Source organism: Acartia tonsa, chromosome 6, assembly GCF_053477335.1.
Source record: "Acartia tonsa isolate MP-2025a chromosome 6, ASM5347733v1, whole genome shotgun sequence".
In the NCBI taxonomy this organism is placed as follows: domain Eukaryota; kingdom Metazoa; phylum Arthropoda; class Copepoda; order Calanoida; family Acartiidae; genus Acartia; species Acartia tonsa.
Window position 1 is genome coordinate 1,001,081 of NC_137265.1, and position 6,483 is coordinate 1,007,563.

Here is a 6,483-nt window from a genome sequence, read left to right on the forward strand (position 1 = left end):
TTCCAATCCCCTCCCCTCCGACCAATAAAAGTGAGGGGATATTGCAACAAAAATTGACGCCAATCTTTCTCCTGTCATAATATCCATGTATATTCTACATCCTTTGTTTAAGTAATGCATTCTTTATCAAATTTAAATCTGGTTTTTAGTTTATAAAATTGATGTATATCACAATACAATTATAAGCTCACACAACTGTGACACTACTATCACACAAGTCTTTAGTAACTACTTTAGCTCTGTTGCAGAGATAGAGGAGACAATGAGCTGTTTATATCACTAGTCCCCAAAGTTTTATAATTTTTAGTTTTCTCATTCGTTGGCTTTACAACATTGGGGTGAATTTTGATTGGTTCTTTATTCAAGTTGTTCAAACGTTTCAACCACCAATCTTAATCTACAGAAGGGTAAATTTTGTGTATCATTATTGGGGATGTACAATAATACATCAATTTATCGGCCATTGTCTTATTCCTTTAGATCCCTGTACTCTGTGTCTCATGGTGTTTTCACATTGTCGCACCACCCTCAATTTTAATTCATTGTCATTTTAATAGTCCCCCCTCTTCCCAAATTAATTTTTTGTTGCTTAAAAAAAGGGGTTGATTTCACAATCTCCCCCCCCCCCTTAATCCTTACCCTCTTTCATGACCTACAAACACACACACAAACAGTCAACTTACTACTTTACAGAATAGGATTGTTTGTATATAACCTAGTTTAATTGTTTTCTTTCCCAAAAGTTTGATAAGTAGGATTCCTCAATCGCCGGCTTGCTACTTTTATTGAATCTTGATAAATATTTCAAACTCGTAGTGTCCAAACTTTTAATGACATAAGAGACACTCTAATTTAAGTAGATACACATAGATTTATTGTCAATAGATGTAAAGATCTGTATCTATGTCATAAAAAATAATAGAATATCAAAACAAAACTTTTTTTACGGTTTTATTGAATATATAATAAATGCTTATCACACTGTTATTAGTCCTTATCATTTTGTCATACAGAAAGGTTACACATTAAAGTTGCAAGGTATACATAAACTTTTTGATTAAATATTATTTCAATTTTATTTAAAATTTTGGTAATAGTCCCTTTCGTGCCGACGCCCCTTAAGGGCCGATTCTTTGTACTTTCAAAATTGCTTTTGATTTTAATCTTCACAGAACAAGGGATGGAATAATAGATAAAAAAAGATTGCAACAAATCTGTTTTAGAATTCTCTCTTTGGTAGTCTATAATTATAGGGATAAACAAGGATAACAACATCCATAAAAGCAAAGCACTGAAACGGTAGGACAAACGGACATTAACGCTTGTATAGTGTCTGAACTGAATAATCAGAATATAGAAGTATAAGAGTCGAAGGAAAATTATAAGTAAATTTGTTGAAAAACTGCTTGATACAGGATAATGATTATGGACATACTTACATTTTTAGGACTTGATTATAGAGTTGCTTCGCTTATAATATTGTCCTTTGTTGTTCCAGGAATAAATATACAAAAAATCAGATCAAACAGATAATTAGATCACATAAAAATTTGTTGTTAAAAAAGTAGAAAAATCAACATGTTTAAAATGGACGTACGGACATTCTGGTAATGATTATAGAGTTGCTACGCTTTCTAAATCGTACTTAACTACTACAGGAATCATCATGCAAAGTTTGAAATTGATAGGACAATTCTAACACGCCTAAATTAACGAATATCTCGGATGGACAGACGGACAGACGTACGGACGGACGGACGGACGGATGGACCGACCCTAATTGTAGAAAATCTTCGCTTTTAAAAAGAACCTGTAGAATCATTTAATTGTCATTGGCATATCCCCTCCCTGATATACATAAAACTGTGATGGAGACAGCGTAAAAAGGCGTCAAAAAGCTGACGTCAAACGATAAAATAACCAATGAGAGGCCAGTATAAATTTTACCATTGGTCAATTACAGTGTTAACTGACCTCTCATTGGTCAACTTTATTGTATGACATCTATTTTTTTGGTGCCACCTTACGCTGTCTCACTGTGAGATATATGTAAAATTGAAATTCAATGTTTGATTCTTTTCAGGAAAGTTTGTACTAGATAGTACAGCCAGCTTATACCGACAGCAAAATTTAATTTGGAAAAAAATCACGAAACCTATTCGTTGCTGGGGGGGCAACACAAAGTAAACTTGACGACCTTTACATCTGCCCCCCACAAACATTTTTATATTTATTTCGCTTCTTGGCTATTCTTGGGATACAATACAACAGGTAAACAAGTTCTACAAGTTTTTAAAAAATGTTTGGATAGCAATATAATAAAACTTTGGATACCAATATCATAAAACTGTGGGTACCAATGCAACAAAAAGTATCCTATAATCTTATAACTATTTAGTTTATGTATATTTTATTCTTTTCAGGGAAGATTGACATACCCTCAACTATGCATAGGCCACACACATAGAATATACGCCAACAACAGGTAAAAAGAGTCTTTAAAAGCGAAGCTTTTCTACAATTAGGGTCGTCTGTACGACAATTCACATGATGATTCCTGTTAGGTATGATTAAGAAAGCGGAGCAACACTATATTTGTTACCAGAAAGTTTTTTTAAACAATGATTCCTAGGACAATAAGAAACAATATTCTTAATAGAATAAAACATACAACCAAATTACTTTGTGCCTTATCTTCCTAAGACAAACTATAAAAATATAAACATGAAAGTAAGATAAAATTTAAAGTTTCTGTTAATGATGCTACTCCTTTTGAATTGTATCTAATCATTATAGGAATTACTATTCAAAGTTTGAAATCAATAGGATGATTCTTAAATGACTAAATTAAGAGATGTATGGGACAGACAGGCGAACTGTTCCTTATTGCAGAAAAAAAACATCGCTTTCAGAAATAATTTAATTGAAAACTAAATTTTATTATTATTATTTCTATTATATATTTATTTAAGTGATTGGCAGCTACCAATCAGCTACCAGAGAGGATCTCACCACACCTCTCCCAAAAGAAGAATTTAAATCACCATTTCCCCCCCCCCCCTCCTCCCAGCCGTTCCTGTGCATGCCCCTCACACCAACATCCAAAATAATTTAATTATTGTGATTTTAAATATTTGTAATATTTGATAAATATTAATTGTTGATACCTCGTTGTAATTGAAGCTCTGTTACTCTACTATGTGTAGATTGGTCTGTCTTTTCGTTTGTGGGTCTGTAATGTTTTTTTTCTACATTTTTGCTGATTCTTTTTGAGGATTGGTAATATCTTTATGAAGACAAAGAAAGACGTTCAATGTTTTTATAATATAGATATTTTTGGGGGGGGAGGGGGTTACATATATCGCACGAAAATTTTAGTCCTGAGGTAATGTTCAAATGGGGGAATATCCCCACGAAACGTTTTTTTTAGGAGGGGGGGGATAATTAACCCCACATTTTGTTAAATAAATTCATCTGATTTGTTAAAACTAAGGGCTATAGACAATTTTTTTGTCGGGTTTTAAAAGAATTTTTAGGATGGTAGTTATTACCCCTATCTAATTTCTAAGGATGATATTAGCATAGAGAGATGGGTTTAATTATAATGCACTAGCGGTTGTCCCCCTAGCATATATGGGGCTCTTTATTTAAAGGATTATGCAGGGGCAGAAAAAAGGTCTAAAACCATAGACGGGTTAAATCTAAAATTAAAATAGCCTAAAACCTTCCCTTGACATATAAGAAGCTTCAAGGTTTAGTGGCTTGCTAGATCCTTCGCTACAGACAAAAAAAAAACTTTTGTAGTGATATCAACTTCCTCCTCCCGCCCCCCCCTTCCTTTTGAATTTCCTTGCACTAACTGAAGCATATATTTTGGGACTATAAACTTTAGGGTCCACATAATTTTTTATATTCTTGCATTTTTACATGCATAGCATACAGAGAGAGATGGGACAATGTGCTGTTTATTACATTAGTCCTAAAAATTTTATAATAAAGTTTTTTATTCGTTGGCTTAACAACTATGGGGACTTTAGTCAATTTTGATTGGTTGATTGATTTAAGTGTTCAAGCGTTACAATTACTAATTTTAATCTACAGAGGGGGTAATCATTTTGTGTATCATCATTTTGAATGTACATCAATTTATCGGCGATTGTCTTATCCCTGTAGATCCCTACATTAGAGTTTTATAATAGTATATAGTAGGAAGGGACAGAACAATGGACTGTAAATTCCATAGTACCAAACTTTTGATAAATTCGTTTTTCATTTGTTTGCTTAAAAACTTTGAGTACTTTTTTTCGTCTTTGATTGGTTAATTGCCTTATCCCTTGAGATCCCAGGCTATACTACACTAGATCTTTGTAGATCACAATAATTAAAATGCGTCTTTAGTTCCAAATTAAAATCATCTCTCTCTCTTTCTTTCTCTCTATCTCCCTATCTATCTATCTCTATATTTCAAAAGTTCATGTCTACTATATGGCTTTATTAAAAAGTGGTTGCGGCTGACATAATTACCCAGTGGTAAAAGGATTAGACAATGGTCGATAATTTGATACACATCACCAATGATGATACACAAAATTACCCCTACTGTAGATTACAATTTGTAGTTGAATCGTTTATACACTCATATCAAAATCGCATAAAAGTCTCCAAAGTTGCTAAGTCAACAAATAAGAAAAGGTTAATATAAAACTTTGGGGACTAATATACAGCGCTACTATATGGCTTAATGAAAAAGTGGTTGCGGCTGAACGTTTTTCTCATTTTCTTGTATTACTTTGTTATTGTTTTAATAATTTCTTTTAAATCTAAAAGTCCCATTTAGATTTATTTTAGTCAATCAATATATGTTTGTGACATTTTAAACAGGGATCTAAAGGGATAAGACAATGGCCGATAATTATATGTATATCCCCAATCATGATACACAAAATTACCCCTATTGTAGATTACAATTAGTTGTAGAAACGTTCAGAAACTTAACTAAATGAATCAACCAATCAAACTTCATAAAAAGTCCCTAAGGTTGTTAAGCTAAAGATTAGGAAAACGTTATTTTAGGGTTGGGGACTAGTGTAATAAACAGTCCAATGTCCCCTCCCTCCCTGCATTTTAAAGCTAATGCTTGCATTTGTAGTTATTTATTATATCGTATTATAGACAATTGTCTGCGGATATTAAGTTATAAGATTAAAACCAGTATTGTTAACCCCAAGGGGACAAAGGCACAGGCTAACAAAACTGGTATTAATATTACGATTAGGAAACTGGCTATAGTACTATACGATAAATGGTTTTTCAGTATGGCCTAGAAGTGGTCTAAATCCAGCAGATATTAATCGGTTTGGTAGCCAAAAAAGCCTTAATATCATTTAAGTTTATACCAGCAGCTACGCCACTATAGGCCTCTTGGGGCAATTGAGAATAGGGGGGTGGGGTGAATACGATATCTCAATTTTTTTATTTTAGATTTGAAAAGAAAAATAAATATAAAAAATGGAATGGGTTATTTATTTCTAGGGGCGATTTTCTTTGGAGGGTGATACCCTCCCCCTTAAGTAGTTATAAATCTTTCCAGGACCTATGGGAAGCTACCCTGTAAATGAGATCCTTCAGTAAAAACAAACAGACAGTCAAACATCCTGTTAATTTAATATAAGGATTAGATTGACTTTGAGTATGGGGTGTATTCAGACAAACAGACATACTGATGGATGGACAGACAGACAGACTGATGTATGGACAGACAAAGTAAAAATACTTTATTATTGACTAGCGGCTGCGCCTCCAGTTACTAGGGCCTCTATATTTGAAAGGTTATGTATTGGGAAAGGCAGAAAAATTGTCTAAAAACATCCAAAGACTTTAATCTAAAATTAAATAGCCTGAAACCATTCCAGAACCTATTTGAAGTTTCCTTAAAATTGAGAACTCAATCAGTTCAAAATCCTTTAAAATTTTAAACTGCAGTAATAAAATAAGAATATATTTTTTAATAGGATGTTTGTTTGAGAATTAAAATGACCTTAAAATATACACTTTTAGTTCTGTTATCTTTTTATTATAAGTAAACATTTTAACAGAATACTTTTTCTTAGGAAATTTCCATTCCAATTTCAATTCATGTTTAATTAGATATATAATATACATGGATATATTGAGAGGGGTAAATTTCGCGTCAATTTAGCTTGCTGGTATGGATTTCATTCATTAGTCAGCTCGCTCATCCAGTAGGGGCAGGGGATGTGGTAGAGGAGGGTCGATGGGGTGTATCATTATTTTAGCCAGCTGAGAGCATTGCTTTTTCAGAGTACATGGAAATCTGGTGCAATATCCATATAATAATATATCGATTCATGTTTTAGACATGTAGCATTTTTTGTTATCTTATATACAATATACATACACTGGGATTTCTAACTACGTTTCATAACTTAAATTTTTTTTATAATATTATGTATTACAAACTAG

General features: G+C 32.7%; 1 long non-coding RNA gene across 1 annotated transcript; it reads left to right on the top strand.

The window, feature by feature from the left end:
• Positions 1–989: 989 nt before the first annotated feature.
• On the top strand, positions 990–3,164 carry LOC145323215 (uncharacterized). The gene is made up of 4 exons (XR_013880880.1): positions 990–1,038; positions 2,084–2,271; positions 2,424–2,485; positions 2,973–3,164. It is a non-coding gene; the product is annotated as an uncharacterized LOC145323215 (long non-coding RNA).
• The last annotated feature ends 3,319 nt before the right edge of the window (positions 3,165–6,483 follow it).